The sequence below is a fragment of the Lagopus muta genome, chromosome 7, assembly GCF_023343835.1.
Source record: "Lagopus muta isolate bLagMut1 chromosome 7, bLagMut1 primary, whole genome shotgun sequence".
In the NCBI taxonomy this organism is placed as follows: domain Eukaryota; kingdom Metazoa; phylum Chordata; class Aves; order Galliformes; family Phasianidae; genus Lagopus; species Lagopus muta.
The window spans coordinates 9,754,744-9,780,930 of NC_064439.1; the positions used below are offsets into that span (position 1 = coordinate 9,754,744).

The following is a 26,187-nucleotide window of genomic DNA, read 5'->3' on the forward strand; positions in this document are numbered from 1 at the left end:
GATGAGTTTTTGTTTTTTTTTTCCTGAAGGAGCTGGAAAGTGTATCTACATTTGTTCTACATGTTGAAATTTGCTGGAATAAAGCAGGCAAATACTAAGGTTTCATTGAATTACTGTTGGAATCGGCCTATCTGTAGAATTCACGTGGTCAGGAAGTGAGCAGAACTTGGCCATCACTGGCACACAAACCAGGAAGAGTTATGAAAATGCTGGAACGGGAAGACAGCTAATGAGCTTATTTTCATTGCTGGCTTAATTTCCTATCAGGTTTATCAGGACTCTATTGATACACAAGTGCTTGTCCATGCATTTCTGAGCCTGTGAGGTCATTGTGAGGAAGAAAGTATTTCCATTTACAGCTGCCCATGAAAAGTCATGAAAATAAAAGTCAGCTAACTTCTGTTTAGCGATTCCTAATCTTTTTAGAAACCATACTGATATAAAATCTTTAATTCCTGAGGAAGGCCTCTCTGTGCCTTATTGAAACCAGTTGAGCAGGGCTTACTTCTTGATGTTACAATGGTAGGTTTGGTTAGATGGTTTGGATTGGAAGGGGCCTTTAAGATCATCCAGTTCAACCCCCTGTTATATGCAGGGACACCTCCCACTAGGTCAGCTTGCTCACATCCCCATCCACCTTGGCACCAAGTCCCTCTGCATGACTTGATTATGCGTTGTTCTGGACTCTTCCAGGAGTGTCCAAGACATCACTTAAATTAAGCTCAGTGCTTAATTGTCCCTCGGGTGTTGTCTGGGCTCACAGTCACCTGGGGGTCATCCCTTACACCCTGTGACTCAAACACTCTGAGGTCTTCAGTAAGGATGATTTGCATATTGTGACTACTGGGAGAAAAGGAAGAGAGGACACAAGACATCATAAATTTAATGATTGCAAGGCTTGTCATTAGAAACAAAAATCCCAGATGTTGCTATACAACTGTAAATAACCCAGAGTCATGAGTTTTTTGCAGAACGCTTAACTGATCCATCAGTGCATTCAGTGATGCTGTTAGCTTGAGGATAATGCAGAGTGTGGAATACCCACTGAATCCCTTCCTCCTTGGCTCAAGAGGAAGCCCCTTGTAGCTGTAAACTGTCAGCCAATGATGCTTTAAATTTCTTCTTGAAGGCAAAGTGTGCTGAACCATCTTGAGACCTCTTACTGTGTTTTCCCCAGTGGCTGCTGTAAAGTCAGTGGCCACGGTGAGACCAGATACATGTTGTGGTGGGAGTGAAGTTGTAATTTCCCACCCGATGGTTTAAATGGACTGATATAATTCATCTGCCAGGAGTGCCACAATATTTCTTTATCCTAAATATGCAGGAGAGGCACTTTACTTGGATGGTCTGTGCTAAGTCATAAATGACCTTGTGAACAGGCTTTTTTCCCCTGCTGGACAGACACACCTGCATTATCCATTGGTCAATTTGTCCTCCTGGAAAAGGGGAGTTTGGGAGTCTGGGCCTGAGCAAGGCTATCCTGCAGTCAGGTCAGTTGTTTGTTAAGGTGATGGTCTTATCATGCAAGTGTTTGAGCTGATTCCAGGTATAACACAGATAGGAGCTTCTTGTTGGTCAGCTATCCGGGGAAAGTCCTCTTTACAAAGGGAAATTAAAGTATGTTGTCACTGTCTGAGTCTGTCACTGTCTGAGCTTCATAAATTGCAGTGTGCTTTGCAGCATTTGCTGTGCCTCCAATGTTAAAACTGAAGCAAAGCTCACTTAAAACAATGGTTACATCCCAGGGGATTTCACAGGTGGAAATCAGGCATCAACACGCCAAAGCATGACAAAGGCAATGATATCAAACACAGAAATCACACCCTCATTTGCAGTTTGCAAAAGCTTACCATGAAGTGGCAAATGATTACATATATTTTTTAAAAACCCTCTTTTTTTCTTTTTTACTTCTTTAGATCAGCCATGACCAGCAAATGCTGACTCCTTCCTTGCATGCTTTCCCCAGCCTTTTCCCTACAAATGCTGTGATTTACCAAGGTTTTCCTTTTTGTGTTCTGCAGCCACTGGTAACAATCTCACTATACAGGTGATGAAATTATATTGACTAATGGGATCGGTTTGGGCTGTTTCAAGTGTTTTAATCTATCAGTGGCAGTGGGAGCTGGGGGTTTTACTACAGCAGACACTGCATTGGCAGTAGTAAAGCATTATCTGTGTCTGACTATGTCCAGTAATGAAGCAGTCCACACTGAAAAACTTTTTTATATACTCCATAGACTGAATTAAAGCCAATGGAAATGTTTCTGTGCAAAATTTGTTTTGTCCTCTAAAAACTGTGAGAAGGTTTGGAAAGTAAATTTCTCCCAGCAGGTCTTTATTTTTTCCTGTTTTCATATACTTGTGTTTATAGGCATTGATCACCTTGCCTCCAGACACACAATCTTCTCTCTGTTTGCTTTCAGAATCTATATTGTTTTCTCCTGTACAGTCAACATTACTATGGTTTGATATCAGCTAATGGGACACAGCTAATGGGAGAGGTCAAAGCATTCAATCTCTGTTCAGTAGTTTAAGGCAGAAAAGTTTCTCTGAACAAGTGTTGAAGAAAATAGTTTGTAAATCCAGTAAAATGCTCTGGGTGAATCGAGCTGCACAAATTGAAAATCACTGTGTGTGGTCTGTCTCTACCTGCTCACAGCGTCCAGACCTGGGCACCCTGCCTCGCTCCTGAGGTGCCACTTCTGTACCCTGCAGGAATCGTGGGGTATGGTTCTTCAGCGACAGTGAGGGCCTTCAATTTGAGTGCAGGGAAACTGGATTTTGTCTTCAATGGGTTATTGACAGTGCCACATACAGATCAATAAATTACTAATATGCCCCTTCTTTGCTCTGTCTGCAAGGATGGGTTATGCCAAACACTGCCAACAATCACATACCCATGTTACTGAGGAAGCACCAGGAGGCCTGCTGCTCTAAACCATCTTAATTCCCATCCTCCAAGCATTTTCCGTGTTACAAGGAGCACTGGGAGCACAGGGAGGAGGATGTTACCCACAGCTGCTCCCGCCTGGCTGCCCTTCAGCAGGACCTTGGCACGCCTGAGCACTCACAGCAAGATAAGGACAGCTTGGAGCATCCTGCTTTCCATCAGATCCACTTTGGGATGACAAGGGAACATGCAGAATGCAGATTTAATAGTGTCTTGTCCTCTGTGGTGGTGCTAATTCAGGCGCTCCAGGAGTTGTGTTGTATACACATTTTACAGTTGTAATAGAAACATTTTCTTCTCAAAATGCAGTTCACCAATCTCAGCAGCTGAGTGTAATGTGTCCTGAGTTAAACTGGCTTTAGGCAGACATAAGGGCACCAGACCAGCCGTAGAGAGGTATTCTGGAGTAGGATTCTTTAGTGATATTGGTGGGCTTCATTCTGATTGTGAAGAAATCTGGATTTTTGTCTTCATACAGGTTACTGACAGTGTTACATACAGACCAGTAAATTACAGATACTTGTACACAGACAAATCTGCATTTTTTTTGCACAGATATACTTTAAACTTTTTAACACTGTACCTTTAAACTGAATTTCAGCTCCAAATAATTTATGACCTATTATAAGCTAAAGAGGCCTAAGTGCTCTGCTTTCAATTTATGCTGGTGCAACCCAACCGAAAACGGCACTACTATCCTAGTAAAAGCAGAAATAAAGTAATCTTGTAATAGCCCATAGTACCCATTGACATTTATAGCATGATTATTTTGATTATTTTTCACCTTTAGTTGAACCCTTACTTCTATTGGATTCATTACATTTTGTAATATATTTGTTGCCTTTTCCCCTAGATGTCAAATAGTTTTTGCTCTTGGATTTTGAAATATAACAGCCTTGTTGGAAATTAATCCCTTACACTGGTCAGAAAACCTGTTGCTGCTGAATAGGTTTAATACAACAAATGAAGAGCAGTTTGGATACATTATTGGCTTTCTAACAGAAGGTAGCCACAGGGTTTTTTTAAGAGGCCTTTTCTCCTAGCCAGCAGTTCAGCTCCACCAGCATAGTTTCACTGCTATTTCTTTTTTATGGTGCCCGTCATGTGACCAGGCAAAAACATTCAACTACCCTAAGCCACAGCTGCTGTTGCACACTGGGGGTTTCATAACCTGCCTCCAACTCAAAACTGCAGTGTTTTTTCTCTCTGTTAGAGAAAAAAAGAAGTAAGACAGCAGCTGGTTTGACTTCACAGGACACGTTTTAATCCATGTGGGTCTTCTTGGAGACAGAAGAATGTGTGCTGTCTACAGACACAGGGATGTTCTTCAAGAATCATGCAGAAAGCACAGTCCATAATCAGGTATTTGTATCATCTTTAAAGAGCAGACTCAAATAATGAACCCTTGCATTGAGCTACATATAGACTGAAATTATAATGATTACACTCAGTAGAGCAAAATTTTTATGCCGTTCCTTAAGACTTAAGAGAAAAAAATAATGAAAAATTAATGAAAATGAAAAAATTAAAATCATATTTGACAAGGAGTCAGGAGTCAATTTCTGTTGTACTGACAAAAGAAGTGGGCAAGAAAACACTCTTTGTCCCACAGAGCTTACATGATTTGGGTGGAAAAGATTTTTGTTGATTGCTGCATTTATTTGTAATGGTAACATGATATTCACACAGTTGAGCCAAAGGGCAGACTGATTAATTCCAGAGAAGCAGAATACAGGCAAAAAAATGACTGTGAAACCACCATTGTAACTTCAGTTAGATTGCCTTAGACATCCAACTATTTTTCACATTAGAGGGCAGTGTTAAAGGGCTTCGTTTAAAGATAAATTCATCCTATGTAATAACATTTGCACCAAGTATAACGAAATTCTCTCACTAAAGTTGCTGGGGTTTGAGTTTGGAATCTGCATTGCAGAAAGACTCCACATTGATGTGTATTTTGAGTTTCCTTAGGCATTCAGTTTACCGGCTCAATATTTCCAGCTGTTCAGCAAGGAAACTTCACTAAGCAAATACATTGTTACCTACATGAGGAATACATGCTGTACAACACCACTGAAAACTACCTAGCCACGATTTCAAAGACTTAGGAGGCCAGACATTTATGCTTGCTTGAGCTCTAATTTGTATTCTCTTCGTATTTCAAAAGATAAGGAATCCACAATGTACCACATCCTGACTTAGAAAAAAAAAGTCCTCCAGCTGTTATATGTCTCCATTGGTCTTTTTGGAAATCTGTCTACACAAAAACAGTCGTATTCAGACACAGGTCAGCTTCATCCCATCTACACTGGCCAACTGCAAATGTTGAAGAAATAGGGAATAACACAGGAAGCATGTTATGATACTTTTCTTCCAAGTATAGCAAGTCTTCCAAGCTTCTAGCAATCTGTGGCATAGGAATTTTCTGACTCACAGATGGTAACAGATCACACAGTTTAAGAGAAAGAAAGACACTTTTTTCCATTAATTCATCCCACAGCTTTTTAAAATCTATTTATATTTTGGCCTCCAAAAGTTTTGTGGCAGTATATTCCACCAAATAACTATATTTGTATAAATATTGTATAAATGAATACCACTGTTTTAAGTCTACTGGCTATTCATTTCATTCACTGTTTCCTAGATCATGTGTGATTTGAAATGGGAGAGTTTAGCTAGCAGATAAATAGGGAAATGATTTTTTCCCATGCTGTCCCTGTATATTAATGGCTCTTCATAAAGAAATTCTTCCAAATCCCCTCATCCATCTCCCCTTTGAGGTGAGTTGTATTTAGAGAAGGATTTAGGCTCAAATGTTAACTCACTTTCAACTTGCACAGCAGTACAATGAGCTTTTCTGTTATAGTTGCACCTGGGAATACCAATAAATTGCATCAGCCCCTGCTTCAAGGACACTTGCTTTAGATAAGGAAGGTAGATATGTGTTGAAATTAGACTCACACAGAGCCTGGGAGCTCAGGCACTGGCACAGTGTTGTAGTCCATTTGACTCCAGCAGAGGTTACCAATGGAATGTGTCAATTTTTTAAATACAAAATACCCATTTTGGCATAGCATAAGATCAGTGATGTAGAAGGTCAACCAAGTCCAGCTGATGTGACAGTAGAAATCTATGTTTAATTTTCCCAGATAAATGAGCAAGCTGGCCTTCATTTAGAGACGAAGATTTCCAAAGCAGAGCAGAAATAAGGGAGCACTACAGCTGGGCTGAGCATCACCGGGGAAAGTGAAGATGTTACCATCCATACACAGAGAATCTGGAAAAGAACAAACGCCCTGCAATCCAGTGGAATCTTTGGGCTTGTCAGCTCAAAGTTACAGGGCACAAATCTCCACAAACCCCAGGCAGAAACAAACTCCAGGTTCCTGTGGCTTCCACCACTCCTTTGGCACAGCTGTACCCAGCAAGCCTCATCTACCAGAGGATGGACTGCCTTTGTCCTTGCTGCTGGCTGCTCAGCTGACCAATATACAGATTTGTCATTTCGACAACAATAAGTGTATGGCTTTTTAATGTTTTGCTTGTGAATGTCTCTGGAGAGATGTTCCATTTCAGAGTGAAAAAAAACCCCAAACAAATGGCTATCCAAGCCTGAGTTACAAGAGATGTGGTAGAGTATGTGATGGGAATGAATCCTCTGCAGAATGCAGTGGAAAAGCTGTGATTCTTTGGAAGAGAACATATTATCCTCGAGTTTACAGAAGACAGTAATACAGTTTTTCTTAATCCTGGCTCAGTAAGCATCTTTTTATTCTAAATTATATTTACTTGTTCCAAAATATTATTACTTGTGACACTTTTCAGATGGAAACTAGAAAATCAGAATGAGTCAAGGTAACACATTAACATCTATTGGATTAAACTGACAGTTAACAAGTTTGTAAGAAATTTTGGGATAACACAGAATTTATTGTAGTGATTGTCATTGATCTGTGAAGTTGAAGGTCAGGAGAACAGTGACATCATCAAGTTCCTAAGAACCAAAGGCAAGATGCAGTTTTCTTGTTTCCAAGGCTCAATTTCCAATATACTGCTGAAAATTTGAAGTGAGAAGGGAATATGGAAAATACAAACCAGTGGAAGTTTTGAATATAAATGGAATCAAATCATATATATTTTCTGTACACACACACACATACTTTCCCATATTCACAACTTAGATATCTGATATCTTAATGTAGGTGATTTAGAGATCTAAAATCCCTATACCCACACTCTACCTATATAACACCTTTCTATATACTCACCCAGCTGAACTGAATCATTGCAATGTTTTGGCTTTTCTTAGCATGTGTTCACAGTGAAGGAGAAGCTCCTTCTGTGAGCCACTGATGCTTTACTTCTTCTGAAGGAGAAGCTCACAAATGCAATGAACATCATTGCACCAGACAGGTAAGCTGGAGCAAAACCACAATCCCCAAAGGATCTACAAACCACAGCAAGCGTTCAGGAGTCCTTGGGACCAAGAAGGCCCCCTTCATTAACTCAGCTCTCACCCATACTCACGGTTGTTTCCACCATCAAAACAGTCACGTCTTTGATTTAAAGCACTTCTGTATTTTGGTTTACAAATATCTCCACTCATTATTTTGTCTGTCACATCCACTGTATTCAGGTCATAGCAATACCCAGTGAACCAGGTTAGTGGGAAAAACCTGTCAGAAAGTTTGATGCTTGACTTGAGACTATGGCTCATAAAGCTCTGCTATCCTAAAATAATTATTAACTGCTGAAATCAATTTCAAGTAATTTTCCAAATTAAAGTGCATCTTTGCAGCATAATTAAGTAATGTAATTTACAGACACAGTTATTATTTATGCTTATCATTCATATATTATGAGCAGTTTGCTACAATCCACATTTCTAAGTTTGATGGGTACATTAACATACATAATTTAAATCAATAAATTCTTAAAACTCAAACATTCATAGTGGCTCAGTTAACAACCACTTTAATGCCTTTATAATACATTTTAACTTGCTGTGATTGTCACTCAGGCTATTTTCACTATAGCACATACTTGCAATAGTAGCAATAACAACACATAACATACTGTTTAAAATAATGTTTCTAATGTAGAATAAAATCATCAACAGAAAAGAGAGAAGGCAAGAAAGGGGATCCATTTTATACTGGTTGCATAAAGAATAGGCAGATACATCCAAATGCAGGGAGCTGCTCACACAGAATTTTGGAATGTACTGAAATATGTTTTGACTTATGGGTCAAAAGCAGGGAGACTGAACAGGCTGCAGAGAGGGATCGTGAAAAAAAACCATCATGGATTTACTAGCATTTGTTTTCCATTTGCATTATAAGCTTTTCAGCATCATTTGAATTAAAGACCTTACGTGTTTACAACCCTTAACTCTGGTGACTGCCCAGCAGCCCTGCAAGGAGCTACTGGAATCTCACATACTGTATTTAATGCTCAAGTAGCACAGAAACAGCTGCCTTAGAAACACTTCATAAGGAACAGTACAGCCATCCCTGCTGATGGAATCCAATTTTCCATGATGACCACCCAGTTGTGAGCCTGTGAAAATAATGAACTGCAGGTGTCAGAGCAACACTGCTGTGCTGCTGCAGTGATGTACACCAGTGGTGTAATTACTGGCACACCTGTGGAAAACAAATACAAAATGCTCACAAATAAGTGGAAATCAAATATCAAATTCTACCAGTCTCGCCTCTTGTAGTTCTTCATGAACACTCAAGAAGAGACAAAGCAGCGAGGCACTGACAGATTGGGTAAAGACAGGAGCTCTGAAAGGGGCTGAGCTCTGGGCAGGATTCAGCTCAATAGGCAGCGTGCAGGGCTTGAGGGAATCAGCAACATGTTGTGGGCATTTAACAGCTCCTTTACCCCATCACACCAACCTTGTCTGCCCTCTCTGCATGCAGGCAGGCAAGCAGGCAGGCAGGCTATTCACCTTCATGAAAATAGAAGGGGGTAAGGAGAGCAAACCCACTCTGAGCTGTTTTCTGACATGCCAGAGACACGTGTACAGCTTTGTTATTTTTGCACCAAGATCAAAACCTTGTTTTTTTATCTTGCTGCCAAATTCACAGAGCAATCAGTATTTTTCAATACACAGCGGCACAGATACCAGATGCATGTCTCACCATGAATCACTGGCATGTTCTAAATATTAGAGTGCTGATGCAAAATACATATATTTTTTTACATCTGCAGTTTTCTGCCACTTTCCCATCCCCAAACACAGTCCCACGCAGTCTTCTTTGCACTGCTAACATGTAGTACGTGTCAGCCGTGGAGACATTAGCATTGCAGCAAGACACAGCATACTACCACAGCTTTATTCTAGGAAGGAGAGGGGTGTAGATTGTCACATCTGCCGGAAATTAGGCTGTAAAACACAGTTGTTTTCTAAAGAGAGCCATTTCAAAATAAACCAATAAAAAAAAGTCCCTGGCAAAGACAGCGTTTGCAAAAGCTTGAGGTATCCAGCATTTTATTATTAGCACTCAGTCCAAAAGTGTTCGCTATAGAGATTTATGCTGAGGGTGCTGCAACAATCTACAGAGAAGGGCAACAGTACCATGAATGAGAGTGCTGTAACAGCCTGACTGCTGCATTCAGTAGATTGTTGGCAGCAGTTAGAAAAGTAACGACAGTAAGAATTGTGCTGTTCATCAAAGTGACGTTTGCAAGGAATAAGCGGTGACAAGAAAAGGGCCAGAGACGGGGCACAACTCTCATGTAATGAACTGGTGGAGAAGGCAAGCAGGCTGGGATGGAAATTGAGAGCTTTCTCGCTGTCTAGAGCATGAGCTGTTTCACGCCCCTGTGTTTTAGCTGTAATTGTGATAAACTCAACCACAAATTAGGATCCAGAGGCAGAGCCAGTCCTATTAACTGCCAAGAGACAAAAGATTTGGGGTCTGAGTCTCACCTGCCTCCCATCTCAGGTATGATATCACGTCATCTCTGCTGACCTCTTAGGCCTCAGGACATGTCTGCTTTGCCTGGGGTGTCACAGGACCTGACCTTGGGCCCCCACTCAAACTCACTTTATAATGCACTGCTCCTCTAGCTAACCAAATAGAACTAACATTTGCCTGCCATCCAGGATAGGATAGGAAAGGGTCAGGACTTGAGAGGAGAATTTTAGCTGTTTGGAAAATGGTTGAAATGCTCCAGCTATTCTATTTTTTATTTTTATCCTAATCTTTAAATAATGAGCCAGCTTCTTTATGGCTTTTTTTCTTTCTAAAAATAAATGTGTTCAGGCAAACAGGGTGCGAGCTGGAAGGCTGCCTGGCTCCCAGTCCGTGCGAGGTGTGAGTCCCAGCTGAGGCTGCTGGGCTGCTGCCAGGCTACTGCAAACTGAGTGCTGGTGGCTGCCTCCAGCACTGGCTCTTTCCAGCAACAATGACATTATTTACAGCTACGTGCAGATTTCCAGATGGGTCTGGAGGGGGAAAAGCAGTAGCAGTTACACTTGCATTGACTGAAATAGCCCTTCTTAGCTTATGATCCTCTCGAAGTGCTTGATGGCTGTTGGATTTGGCAGAAAGGGGCTCGTTTGGGGACAGCAGTCCAAGGCCCCTAGCCCTGAGGGTCAGCAGTGTGCTGAGGCTGCAGCCCATCTCTGTGCACACAGGAAAAAGATGTTCTTTCTCTCTTTTTCAGCAAAGCTAAAATCAGCTCACAGCTTTTTCTTTTCTTTTTTCTTTTTCTTTTTTTTTTCTTCAGAAGATTGAAGTAAATTCATAACTACACAATAAAATTTAAAGCCTTGCTATAAAGCCTTGCTTATCAGTTCTATAAATCTCTCCTTTTTAAAAACACAGCTATATGAACGACACACAGGACTGGACAGCTGGCTTCTAACTTCATCTGTCAGCAAGCAGCCTATTTTTTTCTGTAATATTAGAGTCACATATCACAATTTCCTTTGTCTCTCTCACTTATGAGTGGAACCATGCCACTTGGAGCAGCTGCTCTCCCAGGTGGAACAAAACACTACAAAAACGATCTTAGAGCAGACAAACCCTACTAAATGGAGTGAGTAAGTGAGGAGAAATCTTTAGTGCCTCTTCTAAGACAGGATGAACTCTTCCCTCATCCCTCCCTAACGACTACGGAAAGCTCACACACCTTCAGCTGGGTAAAGTCAGAGTCCTCAGTACAGAGGCCAGGTTGCATCTGCGAAGCCCTATTCAGTATGAAAATGAAACTCTAATAAGTATAAATACTTGAATAGCAAATTACAATTATTACATTTTTCAGTGTCTTCAGGAAATCAAAGGACAAGATAACACAAAGAATATTCAAGACGTGGCCTTAAATCGCCACAATGCTGCTTAACAGACATGGGCAGATTGCTAAATGAAGAAAATAACTACCTCAATGAGCTTCAACATGGAGAGAAACCAAAGGTTGTGACTAATGTATAGCTGCTGCACAGAGACTAATGTATACTCTATTCCACAAATCTCCTAGCTAATATGTGTAACCCCAAATTCAGACCAGTTTGTGCACAGGATTTCTGAGACATGGAGGAAAGGGAGGTACTTTTCTGCTTTACTGCAAATACAACAAACAGGGCGATGGCATGTTATCCTGGCAAAGTTCTGCAATCCAAAGGCAAAACGTGATGTCAATCCCAAAGATCTCCATCAGCATCAACGAGATTGTGATTTATTTCTCTAAAACTTCTGCCTGAGGGACAGAGGATGGTGTCCCACAGCAGGGCCTGCGCCCAGGGCTGCTGATGGGGGAACGTTTCTGAAGCCGAGCGAGGGAAATGAAGCCACTTTTAGAGAGTGGTTGCTAACCTCAGCTGCCTCACTTCTCACATCTAAGTCCCAGTCATTTGGAGTACTTGAGTGTGGCTCTGAATTCAGATCCATTAAAACTCAGAAATGCTTTTTACCTTTTGGAAAGTGGGGTTAAATGGAGAGAGTGCTTTGTAACTTCTGCTGGCATGTTTATGATTCACTGCCAGCAAAAGTGCCATTTGCTCATCTCTCTTGGGACAGTGCTTCCTGACAACCTGAAATCGTAAATGAAATTATTTGCTCATGTCATCACCATCCCTCCCAGCCACAGCTGTGCTGCACCTACTTATCTCACTGAGCTGATGCATGATGCACTGCTGAGAGCTGAAATTCTGCCCTCTGCACAAAATAAAGCACAGACCTGCCTACCCCTTTTCAGCTCAATCCTCACCACCATGCAGTACAACCCAGAATGAAGCATCTTTTAAATGTCTTTCAACACTTATTATTACAAGAACAGTTTGTTGCTCCTGCTTCTCATGGCTATCTGCCCATTTTCTTCCTCCAGCCTTCAGACTTGTAGGGACCAGATAAAAGGCACAGGATGCTGCTTCCTCCTGTAGTAGGACAGAACTAACTACAATACACAAGAAAAGCTCATCGTCCTGTCAGCTGCCTTTGTAGACTGCTGGTATTAGAAGAGAAAAAGCCTGCATGGGCTCAACACAGCCTGTTGAGGATGAAATCACTGCACAGTCAAGAGAATAAAATTAAACCCCATTTGTTTTGGCTATCAGTTCTGTGCATGGTTTGCACACGATACATACATACATGAACACACACATATATATACAAAAAGATGTCTACTCTGAAAATGCCAACTTGGAAATAAATGCCATTTCACATAAATACAATTTCAGTGTTCTTTTGTTTTGTTTTTGTGTGTGTGTGTTTGATCATCGTTACCTGAGCGTCTTCACATTAGTACTAAGCTGTCACAATTAGCACCAGGCTAGGATTGCACTGTGCAGTACATCAATCCCTTCAGAGGAGTACAGTGCATCACCAAACTGCACAGAAGCCAGATTAGGTAGAAAGAAGGCAGAACACAATTTTTTCCAACTCCTCCTGAGCCCTCAGAGACAAGCTGTCTCTCTTTGGCATTAATCCATGTTAAGGTTCCACAGTCGTCTATTAAACCTTGTGGGATGAGGGTGGATGTAAGCTCAGTGTTGAAAACAAGTTTGTGCTGGAAGGCATGGCTGAATCATTGCTTTTTCTCCACTGTTCCAGAACTGCTCTCCAAGTGACCTTCCACTTTTGTGAAGCTTTTGTACGTTGGTCACTGGTTGTATCCATCCAGCATGCTGAGGAGGCATTGCTGAAATCTCCATTCCCAAGTACCTCCAGTCCCAAGCTGTGTTTCCACAGCAGCCTGGCCTGTGCTTCATTCTGTGCCTGAATATGGGGGGGTATGGGCAGTACTCATGGGATAGAAATACCATTGGAAAACAAAGCAGCTCACAGATGAAAATAAGCTAAGCATTTGCATCTTTTTAAACAAGCGTGAGTAGTCACAAATACTGAGCCTGTAGGCCTCCTTGCATCAGAGAAACTGTTCAAATTACACCCTCAGCTGCAAGCAGTAAAGTTCCAGCTTCTTTAAGTGACTGTTCACATACTTGTGGACTGTCCCAAATGTGCTGAGACAAGTCAGGTAGCTGAAGCAAACTAGCTTCATTCTGCAGTAAGGTAAGCAAACAGCAAGCGCCTGCTCAGCAGCTCCTAAGAGATGGAACAGCACCAAGCCCAGTTTCTGGTGACAGGACATCCCAGAGGAAAATGCAGCAAGGTCAAGCAGAGATATGTGAAACCCTGAGGTATTCAATTTCAGTATTTTTTGCTCTTTCTGATTATATTTTTTTCTTGTTATAGCCAAGGGATGGAAAAGCCAGCTTACACTTTGTTGTGTGGGTTTGTATTTTTTCAGGTCATCTCAGCTTTTGATTAAGAACCAGGTGACCTCATGCTTCAAATATGTCCTGTAGGATACTAAGATACTTATTTAGAATTTTTGTTGTTGTTGTTGTTAATTACAATTCAAAAGTGCAGGAATCGTTTTTTTAAATTAAAAATAGTTTCTGGAGTATTCCACTGTATCTGGCTCTTTTCAAAATATGGCTATTTTCAACACTTTCGTTACTGTTTCTTAAATTTGTTGCTCTAACCAGCAGCAGCAGCAATGTATTCCTATTAACTTGGCTCTGTTCCTGCTGCTTTGTTCTACCACTGGAATATCTGCTACAGTCCTAGATAGTTGCTTTTATCTGTCAAAGTGCTGTTTACACTTTCACCTAAATTTGCTCTACTTCATTTCATATATTAGTTTTTATGATTTCCATCATCCAGGCACCCTTTTGCCAAGCTGACCTTTTAAGATTTATTGTATTGTAAAAATAGCACCTCACACCTCATAAACAATGTCCGTACCTCTGATTGTTAAAACAGTAATTCACAAATAGCACATGGAGAACCATCTATATAACTCTTGTTAAATTGTCTGTAGCAACTGAAGTGGAGATTCACCCCATGCCAGACTCTTGAACATGTCTCTTTATGGCCTAACTGTGGTGAAGATCTTAACACATGATGGTAAGTAATGGGAAAGGAAGGTTAGAGTGATTAAGCTTTTTATCACTGTATGTAGGCATGCCTGTTAAGGCAGAAGTCAAGAGCTCAAACAGTGTAGAAGAAGTTATGGCTAGGATGGGTACAGATCGTGGAAAACTGAAACGTGAAAATGAGTTGGTAAAACACTCCTGAGAATTCTGGAAGTGTGAAGTCTGCCTTCTTAGCACCTCATGGCATCATAGGGAGTCTCAGAAAAAGGGTTAATCTTTTCAAGTACTGCCACTGCCTTGGCAGCTTGTCGGTGTTCAGAACAATGTGATGGTATGGCATAAAAGCCCAGTATTCTTTTTCTGAAGCAATGAAAGTATTTATCAACTGCCATGTCTGGTCAGATAAGATTTTGCAGACTCTGGAGTTTCAGGTGACCTGATTAGTTTAAAGCAAGGTTGTGTTCCACAGCTGAAATTGCAGGAAAAGACAGTTCATAGCTAAACCTCCTCCGTTCTGAAAGGGAACCAACACAACAAGTGAGGGAAAGCGTGGTTCTGCTGAAACTAGTGGAAAAATTTGCATATATTTTGATGAATTTGAACATTCTGAGATGACTTTGGAAAATTTAGAGGGAAAGCATCACCAGAGTGTGCATTTCTACTCTGCAACATGACCACTGCTGTCCAAACTGTCGTATTCAGCTGGGAAACCAAGAGGTGAGTCAGGTTAGTTTCATCAGCTTAGGAAAAGCAAGCTGTCCTTCTCAATTCTTCCATTGGCACTAAATTCACAGGAGCCCAGAGGATGTTTTGGTTAAATATTATTAAATATTAAATATTATTTACAGGGAGGTGCAGAATAGACAAACTTATCATGCCTTTATGTAAACTTACTTGAAAGAACAGCAAGCTGATTTTTCAACATCTATTTAGATATTGATACTGGTAGAGTGTGAAAATTAGTGATCTTCCCTGGAGGTTTTCTTATGATTTGTGCAGCATGTTTCATGCTGAGGATTCTGTTCTGAGATTCCCCGCTACAAATTCAAATAAATTATGGAAAGAAGCAACGGGAATGGCGAGATATTCCATTACCCCATTCTGCTTCTGTGAGATCAGCATATCTTTAGCAGATGTGTATCTAAAACATGCACACGTAATGCATAATCCAAAGCATATATCTGAATGTATGTACACTTGTTGGGAATTCTTTCATCTCCCTTGGTGATCTACTCCAGGATTTAACAGTTCCTACAGCACATATGCCTTCCTAACCCAATCTCCTCTGCCTACAGATGAAGTTGATTCCATCTGGTTTTACACTGGTGGAAACGGAAAACTGTGAATTATTTTGCTCTGCAACAATCCTTGCTTATATATGAAGACTATCATCACATTTCTGTGACACTGCTCTGTTCCACAATACGTACAGATAATTTTTCCAATTCTTTCCAAGGCTTTGAGGAATTTTAAGAATATTGTTATTTTATTTTTCTCCTCTAAACTGTTTCTCATTTGTTTAGAGCATGAAGTGAAATGCCCGAAACAAAATATCCGTGCTACAGCAACAAATCCATTACATAAATTAAAGTGTATACAGGGAATGAAAAGCAGAATGACTTGCATTGAAAATGAAATTATTTCAAAATGCCGTTATTTATTGCTATCACAATTCTCACAAGGAGAAGGGAAATCTTTCACAAATGGATCCACTGCCAGTACTGCTTAATATATTTCTATCAGAAATGATTAATAAAATAGTTATCCTGTTTTTTCTTTGTCTTCTTACTGTTCCAGTCTGGATGAACCTTCCATGGCATCAGTTTGGATCAGCACTGTTATTTGGCTCCTGCTGAGGAAAAAGGACCAGCCTCATTGGCGACTCTTTAATCCTGATTTATTTTCTGCCCTAAGTGTCTTTCAGGTACTGCAGTTTTGCAAAGACAGACAGAAATGCAACATCTCTCCATTTAATATCTGACTGTTTTCCAATAGTCTGCTGGGGGATCAGGTTCACATCTCTGGGCAGCTGGGGCTGACATGGCACTGGTAGAGCAAAGCAGCAAGGAAAATTAAACACAGTGTCCTCCCAAACAATAATTGCTGTTCAAGATCAGGGCAGATTCTCTCTGATTATTAGAATATGTATCTGGAGCAAGAGATACGTCCTTCCTTTTCTAGGCTAACACTTATTCTGCCTGCCAAGAAGGACATTTAGCTTGAGGTTATTGATAGCAAGAAGGAAATTTTCATTTCCCTTCATGTAAAGAGATTCTGTTGTAAAACTGAGACTTTGAAATATGCAAAGGAGGTTTATGTGCAGTGGGACAGAAGAATTCTCCAGCTGTAGAATTGGCTACAGTTATGAAATAGGAAGTGCTTGTTTTAAAGTGTGTGAGACACTGTGCTGGCCTGCAGCATAAATTATGCATCTTCCCCTTCCTGCAGGCCTGCACTGTGTGTTCATGACTGAACACACAGTCCTTGGCCACAGTGGAAAGAAACTGTCTGGATAACAAAGGAAATGGAAGATTTGCTGCTAAGCAGAACCGCCATCTCTCACTGAGCCAGTTGTCCTGAGTGACATCGAAGTGTGCTGTTAAGATCGATGTGGTGACATTCAAGGGGAAGGAGCACTATCAAAAAAAAAACAGTTCTCAATTACTGAAAGCCCATCCCAAGTAATTATCACCCCAGTAGATGAAGGGCAAAAAGAAAAAAGCAAGTATTTTCAGGGAAATGAAGATAAGTCCACCTCTGGAAAAGATTTCTTTACCACTGTTTCGTTCCAAATAGAATGAATCTTTTTGACATTCTGTTCAGATTTACTCACTCTGTGCTTCTCTTCCTCCTGTATATTTACACCATTGATTCTAAGTAAGGTTTAAAAGCTCGTTTAAATTCCAGCTTCATGTATGATTCTCACTAATACCATGCAAAAATGCATTCAGGCTCAGACCCAATGCCCTGAGACTTAGGGCACTCTGAAGGACGCTTTTGAGTGGGCTGCATATCAGACCGGGCTGGGGCTTTTGCACTGAGGGGTGCAAGGAAAAGCTCACAGCTGAATTTGACACAGCTACTGAGAGCAAATTTGACCCAGAAGAAAAGTAACCCCAGCACAGACCTTGTGTCAAGGAGCAGCTGGCAGCATGGCTGGAGTGACTGCAGACAGAGCATGGAAATTCCCTCTGCCCTCATTGGTAATGTACAAGTGTCTTTGTGCTCTCTGATGTGCAAAATGCAAAAACATGATTTTCCCTTTGCTTTCTACCACCAGCCATGCAGAATATTGGAAGCAATCTTCTCCTCAAATGAGTATTATTTCCTGTACCATCTTTGCAAATAAGTACACGGCAGACAAATAGACAAAGAGCACAATACAGAAATTAGAGTTTGACATTACTTGAAATGATAGTAAATGTTAGCGAGAGGTGTAACTTTTCAATCTACTAACTTGGTAATCGACGTGAGATGTAAATGTAACTTTTACATAAAGACAGAGAGCAAACGCGTGGAGCATTTTTGGTGAAGAGAAGATCGTGCTGGGTGAGTTGGTGAGCTCTGACTCCGAATGGAAATCCTCAAAACTCAGAAAAGCAAGAAAAAGACAAAGCATTTCCCAGATAATGGCTACAGAGCTGTATACTCTTCATCACGTGCTCTGGAAGGCAGTCTGGGAAGTGCTGCATTACTTCAACTGCTCTGGGAGATATATGCTATGTTTGCTACCTCCAAGAGCAAACCATAAAGTATATCAAATAGAGAAGAGTCATTAAAAGGCACTGACACTAGTTTAGTTTAGGTGAGGGAGTAGTCAAGCCATGGCAGTGAAACAGAACATATTGCTATAAAAGATGAGGCTCTCGGGCTGCATCAGGGCTGCAGACCTTTTCTACGTCTTTGTAAGAAAAGCAGACTAACGCAAAATGCCACCTGGCCCTCATAAAACTGTTCTCCATTTCTGAGTGCTTTATTTATGGGAGATGCAGTGCAGTGACATTTTAACTGCTTTTTCTTTGAATGGTAATAATGATCTAATGATTATTTAAGCAATTTTATCAAACGGTCCTCTATTTAGGAAACTGAAATATGTGAAAAGTGTTGCCATGTAAATGTCAGTGAAAGTAATTAAGTGGAGAGACGTGTAAGAATATATCACTTGTTCTCTTTTTTCCCCTCTCCTCATAAGATGTTAAAAAGTAAGTATAACTATGTCCTAGGAAATATTATGGGATAGAAATATAGCATGATTTAACAAGTGTTTTTCATCTCCTCAACTGCATTTGCCACATGGTATTTCTATAAAAACTCAGAATGTAGAATAAATGATCTGTAAAGTGGAGTCCCTACATGGAATTTAATGGTAAACAGTCATTTTTGAGTGTAAACTTCTACTTCCATTACAGCAGAAAACAGTTAATCAGGAGACTAGTAGCCTGAAAGTTCCTGACTGTTTGCAAATAAAAAGATTCTAGCTGCTAAACATGTTGTCAATTTACTTTGTGAGCCTCTGTTAATGGAAAATCTTTAGTACAGATGAGGTGATATGCTTAAAACAGTGTTTTAGCAAGATTTATCAGATGTCCTTCAGTCTTCATGTCACAGAAGTGCTGAAGTAATGGTTGATTTAGCTGATATTTGAGAATGAATGTTTTAAGTCAGTTGACTTCTTGAGGTTTCTTACAGCTGGCAGGGGCTCTCTTCCATGATGCCAGGATTCTATGATCTTTCCAAAACAAAACAGAACAAAACAAAAAAAAACCAAACACTCAAATTAGGGCAAATTGAGACAAAAAGATGACAAGCAGGACTCTCTAGAAATTCCTGATATTCCTGACACTTTTTTTTCAGCATGGATGTCACTTAGAATTTCTCTTTCTTTCCTTGTATATTCATATTAATTCCAGTATTGTAGTGTTGATGTATCTGTATGCTGATTTGTCTTTGTATACAGCATGTTCTCTTCTGGATGAATTATTTCACTGGTTAATTTTCACTAGCACAGCAGCATATATTTCATTAGATGTTTTTCCATCTTTCAGAGACAGATATTTCTGAAGAAACATTTATCACTGATTACTGCAGAAAATATTCTTGATTTGTGAGCTGTATTCCATTTACCTTTCCTATAATTTCTTTGCTTATTCTTCTTGTTTTCTTTGTAAAAGTCCAATGCAAAATCTCCTAATGTAGTCCGCCACTTAAAGACAATTAATTATTAGTCACAATTCTTTTCCAGCTATTAAATATGCTTCATTATTTTATGAGTATTTCTCTTAATTGAGATTATCCTGTAACTTGCTTTTAATTTGAATAAACCACGAAAAAAAAAGCCCTTACTACTTATTTGAATAAATATTTTACTAAACAGAAGGAAACTCAGAAATCATCTGTTGTAGGTTGCGTTTTCTGCTGTGAACTGCAGTGTGTATATTGTTGACACACGTATGTTTATATATGTAGGTATATATACACACATCCATATAACCAGAACAGCTTTCTGCATTAGGAGTTGAAGGCTGGTGCTTCTGTAGCTGTTCATTGTAATTAATTTTGTCATACTGTTACTCTACTTCGGTGCTGAGATATTTGCATGACCTGAAAGGGAAACAGACTTTATGCCATCATTGTAGCTTACGTGCTACAACCTCCTTGCTAAGTGTGAAGTAGAGGGTACGAGTTGGTTGTTCATTGTCCCCTGAGAAACAGAGGGGCTGGGGGTTGGTTGGATTGGTTCAGCACACCATGCACACAGGTTGGAGTCCACTGAAACAAAATCATTTTTGTTATGTTTCAAGTTTAACATTCCATCTGATTTTTTTTGCAGCGTGGTGTACATCTTAGCTGCCCCCTTCTCTAAAGTTTCTTCCTGTCACCAGTGTACCTTTGTATCTGGAAAGATGACATCTGTTAATTGGCGTGTGTTAAATATTTAGGTTTCTCCAGGGTCACAGTGCTGGGTTTCTTGACAAAGGGCTTGATAAAAAAGAGCTGCTGAGAAACCACAGCTCCTTACCAGCAGATATGACTTGCCTGGTAGTGACCAAACTCAATTGTTATTTTCAGGATATTAAGAAGCATAAAATTTTTTACAGTTAACAAGCAGACAAACAAACTCTGAAAATAACATGGTGAAACAACGATTTAAAAAGCTGACCACTGCCTAGATAACTTGAGAGTCAGTAACAGATAAAAGATCTTTGGAAAGAAAATCCTTATGACAGACAATCAAAGGAACTCCCATGGCCTTCATCTTACAGCTGTTGCCACAGCACATTCTGGTCCCATACTTCCAGGATAGGACTATTTTGGACAAATTGGAGAAAAAATATTTTATCACTCCTCTGGTCTACAGCAAACCTCAGATCATTAGGCAGCACCTCTTGGTCATCTCACTCCTTTTGGATAGGTACCCCCGACCTCTTCCTATGCTTTGAACCCTCCATAGTCAAAGGTTTCTAGAAGAGAACGTGTCAAGTCAGTATCTACTCTCACTGGCTGTTCTATCCAACTGAATATGTCATTGCTTAAGAACATGTTGGTCCTCAGTGTAGAAGAACCTAGTAGAAGTACATAATGGAGCAGTCCACTGATAAACGTAGAATTTCTTTGAAGATCTGTATTTCATGAGAAAAAAGATGGGTCCATCTGTTTTCATGAGGACAGCAAAAAAGGAACAGTACTAGTCGTAATATTCTGGTCATTCATGTCCCTGGTCAACTACAAAAGGAGCAGCAACCATGCACGTTATGGACATATTTTGTATAATACTTGTTTTCATTATTTAGTCAACTCAATCATACATATATACATAAACATTGTCAGTCTCTTGCTTAAAAGTTAACCCAGACTACATATTCAGGCAACTTTTCTGTCTTCCTAGCGAAGCTGATCCAGTAGACTGAAATGGAAAGGCAGAATCATGAACCAGTGCTCCTTATTGATGAATAACCTCTCAAAAGGACCTTGGGACATGGTGACAATCAACCACCTAGTCAGCTGTCTTTAGAATGAAAAATGAGCAGTAGTGGGAACTGGAGCCCTGGTAACTTCTAAGATAGTGATCTCCATCTTATTTTATTTATTAGCCTTTAGCCTTGAAAAATGAAATGATAAAATTCCCTTGTAGAGAGCGAGAAAAGGCAATTCTACCTGTCTCTAGTTGGCTCTTTGAAAGCAGTTGCTCAGAAGATGATTCTCATCCCAGTCTGTAATTTAGATTAAGGTATGGGTGTCCAACTTTTTGACTTGTCTGGGCTGCACTGAATGAAGAGGAATTCTCTAGGGGATGCATCCATGAAGGTTGCTCTGAAAGTAATCCCTCCTAATTATTTCAATGGAAACTACAACTGATACAAATATCACAATAACACTATATTTAATATTGCAAATTCCCAGCTACCAAGCAGTTTTTTTCAGCACAGTCACCACTGCTAGCTATGCATTTTCACCAGTGATGAACAAGAGCTGGCATGGTGTGCTCGTAACAATCTGCATGAGCAGAGGTGACCTAAGGCAGCTCTTATCACTGCTGAAACACACCACCCACCACCTCACTGTGCTCACATCCACTCTTTAGTCTCCATAAATGTTCAGCAAGTATCAATGAATGTCACTGTGTGCAACGTTTTCTGCATGGAGGAATTCAGTACCATATCTCTGCTTCAGATGCATTTCCATGACCATTGCCCCTGTGTTGCCATCTGTCACATGGCCACAAAGTGTAATGCAATATTAGTGGGAAGGTTCAACCTCTAACGCTGTACCACCAGCATCCACCTCTGAAGTAGTGGATCAACATCATAAAACAGGAAGCATTATTTTCATAGCAGTTCTCATAAAATATAGTTAATAATATAAAAGTAACAAAACTTATTTTACTTTTACATACACATAAGCCCTTACCAACAATACACCAAACATTTTCAAACGGGCCATTAAACAAAACTTGGAGGAAATGAGCTTCTTATATATATAGGTCAGTGCTACGCTGCCACAGAAACTAAATGGCACACTTCATTTCTGCTGTCAAAAACCTCAAACATAAAAGCAGTGAGATGAGCAGACAAATAAAATCAATTTAGTTCAGCAGTGTATGCGTGTGGGTTGCATTTCTTACCAAGTTTAAAAACAGACAGTTAAATGACTGCTGTGTGTGAAATGGCTTGGTTTGTTTCATGTGTATTCAGTATTGTGTTAGCAATATATCCCTTACGAGGAGCAACAGAGGAAATAACTCTTGCATTTGTTGAATTGTGGTAGGAACATGATAGCGCATTTATTGCTAGCAAAAAGTTCTAGATGTCACTCTGAAACTCTATGATTCTTTTTCCATTTTGGGCTCCCCTGAGGTGATATCTTCAAACATCTTTGACCTTGAGTCATGTCAACTATGCAAGTGGCTATTTGCTTATGTAAACTGTGCACTAGCATACACAAGTATGTATTACAGCTATGAGCTGACTGTCTGCTTAAAAATTCCAGCTTGAGTGAAATATGCACTGAATTTTTCTGCCCAGAGTGCCCTTCACACATTTCTTTAGTACTGTTGTTAGCATCATATCACGATCACAAAGAAGTAGAAAACATAATGAATAGAAGACAATATTTTTAACGCTACATCACAGCACCAGGACGTAATTAACACACTAACACTTAACCTTGTGAAGTGTTGTATGCCCTCCCTTCATTCTGTTGAATAATGTAGTGCTTCTAAAATAAAATAAAATTTCAGGATCAGTTAAGAGAGGGTTGTATGGAACTATACCATTGCAGTCTGGGACTTGATCCAAAGTCCATTTAAATCTCATGAGAAGCAGGTGATGACTGGTCAAACTGCATTTCAGAGACATGCTTCATCTGTATGGGATTCTTAATTGAATATAAATGTTTTGCCAGAGAAGCAGGCAAAAGAGTGATTTGCTTAGTCAAGGTCTTTGAAAAAAAAATAAGACTATCCTGTCAGCACAGAATGGTAAATGTTATACGTGGTTTGGTTTCTAATGTACTTCCTTGTAACTTAAACTAGTTCAATGCCAATTCACTGAGCTGTGGATTAATATTAAATAGCTCTGTATCAAGCCAGCAGCAATTCAGCTGGCACTGCATGGACCTGTCATCTTCAGATATCACTGGTGGCCCTGCAGACTGGAATGTTTCACTTGGACTTTTATTTATGAGGATGCATCAGTTTGACATATTGAATGAGATTAATAATCCAAATGTTTTCCTCAGGCATCTAATTAAATAATTTTGAAAAATTAATTATACTTTTTTTTCCTTTAATGTTTGAACTCACAGTAATCTTATTAATGCTGAGATACGATACAATCATAAAACTAAGCTTTGTTTGAAACTCACTGGACAAACTTTGAGGCTCTCGAAGAAGTAATTAGATTACCTGCTCTACAAATGGTGCATGCATGCCAAGTGAAATGAGAGACTGCAAGACACTGGACAAATACAGGCTTTGTGTAAAAACTGTCTGAGCAGGCAGATTTGGATTTATCTGAATGGATTTATTTACTGTGACGATTTATGCCTTGACTCACTGAAGTACTTAGCAGATGAGGCATTTCATAGATTTGTTTAGGAATAGCCATGCACTAATGTCCATAGACAGACCTCTGCTGAGAAAAAGTTCCCAAGCTTGTTGCTTTTCGATAGAAACTTTCATCAAGCAAACATGCATGGGAACTCTGTGCATAATGAATGATTAGCAGGCAAGAAGAATGGTCCTTGAATACTGTGAGTGGTTCTTAACGAATAATTGATATTAAGGATATTTATCATATGACATTGTTCAAGAATAATCCTTACTAAATCCTGTGAAACCAGGCTGTCATGGCCCTGAGGGCATCCTCACGCTGATGGTTGGGCTGCTGCAGCCTCATGTTGCGGACAGCCCTGATAACAGAGATGGTCTGATAACAGATGGTCTGATAACAGAGCCCATTCCTGTCCCATCCTCAGGTAAGTGCTCGATGCTTGGGCTGAGGCTGCCCTTGGTGCCCCGCAGCTGCCCTGCAGGCCCAGAGCCCCGCCATAGGAAGCTGCCATTCTGCAGCGCCCAGCACGGAGCCTGCAGGAGCAGGTGGGAGCAGTATTTTTTGGTGAGGTTCTTCAAGTTTAAGGATCTTTCTTAAGAATTAGACATAAATAAGACTGTTCAGATTGACAGAGATATTCTAGACCATCGCATTTTATCTACAAAATCTGCGCAATCAGGTTTGTTTCTCAAACACCCACTGCTAAATCCCACAGAAATGGAAGTGGCCTGGAAAGCCAAGTAACCAAAGGAGAAATTAAATCTGCCATTTGCTTTGAGGACTTTCTGTCACACCGGCAAAGGCAGAATAAAGTCATCCAGCGTGGAGAAATCAGAACTCTGCTTCATGTATAGCGACAAATAATTTACCTTTTAGATGAACTTGATAATGGTTTCTGCTGCAGGAGGGCACCAAGCTGCCTTGCGGGCATGGCGACAGAGGTGTGGAGTCCTTCCCTGGTGCAGAACAAAGGACTTCATTGCGGGTGCTCAGAGCCTTTTATAGCCGCGCAACTCAGCGGTTTTCCCGCGCAGCCAAGAGTGGTTACACGCAGGGCCGGGCGCCTTGTGGGTGTTTACGTCCGGCCCAAGTTATTGTTGAGCTTTACCGCTCATTAGCAATACAACAACCTTCTTATCCCACAGATTTCCATGAAAGGGGTGTGATATAATGTTAGATCCTTCAGGAAGGGCAGGGCACGCAAAATGCACTGGCTGTGAGAGGTGCTGGCCTAAATGCCATGCATATTACTTTTAAGAAGCATATGAACTCATTACTATACCTCATTGGTGTTAATAAAAGTTTTATCCTGATTTCAGTCTTCCTCATAAGAAGCTGTTACAAGCTGGTGAAGACACAGTAGAAATAGAGCAGTGCAGCTGCTCACAATGCAGAGCAGACAACTTCTTCCCTCTCAAATTTGGGTAAATGTTTGACAAGCAAGGAATGCACTGAGTTAAAGATCTGAATTATAATGAAACATGTAAAACAGATTAGGTTGGGGAATGTGCAAAAGAAGCTTTTTTCTTAAGGCTGGCAGGAAGACAAGATCTGTGCATGTACAGCATCTTACATGAATATGGCCTGGAGAATACTCTAGAGAAAAATAAAACATTATCTCCTTAAAATGTGGGTTTTGTAAGAAATATTTACTGTAAAAACACAGAAGATGGAATAGAATGTTTTATTTCAGAGAATCTGTAGTCATTTCAGTATATGGTGTTAAAATCCTGTCTTGTTAATGGTCAGATTGGCCTAGATGCGATGGCAAAATAAAGAGCAAAAATTTAAAGACAAGTGAAAAAAGGATGGAAGTGCCCCCAAATAAAATTCTATGAACAGCTAAACCAACTGTATAGAAAGTGAAATTAACATTTGTATTCTCTCTCTCTTCAGTGCTACTGCAGAAAAATGTGATTTCCATCCTGCCAGGTTTCTTTTTCATGAGTTCTGAAATTATGAAGTATCATAATTTTATGCATATACCAATTATGAAAAAGCCAAATTCAGAATAGCTAAATGAATTGCATATCGAAATGACTATCAAATCAGTATTAGACGTAGGGGAAAGAAAAAAGAAAATGAGCAAGGGAAGAATCTGTAACATGGAAGGAAGGGCAAAAAGTCTTCATAGAAACAGAATGGAAAGAGTAACTTTTCAGTATGAAAGCAAACTTGGGGAGGACTTGGCAAGATGGATAGCAAAAATCTTGCTTAAAGAGATGTCTCCTTACTCACAGCATTGCAGTTCAGTGGCTCTGAAGGATACCCCAAAACTTGGAAAAGAAAGAAAG

The 26,187-nt window shown here is 40.1% G+C and overlaps 1 long non-coding RNA gene across 1 annotated transcript; it reads right to left on the reverse strand.

Annotated features, from left to right (window-relative positions):
• Positions 1-6,589: 6,589 nt before the first annotated feature.
• On the reverse strand, positions 6,590-25,277 carry LOC125695769 (uncharacterized). Its single transcript, XR_007378055.1, has 3 exons — positions 25,176-25,277; positions 24,763-24,849; positions 6,590-19,071 (listed from the first exon to the last, which is right to left on the reverse strand). It is a non-coding gene; the product is annotated as an uncharacterized LOC125695769 (long non-coding RNA).
• Between the last annotated feature and the right edge of the window lie 910 nt (positions 25,278-26,187).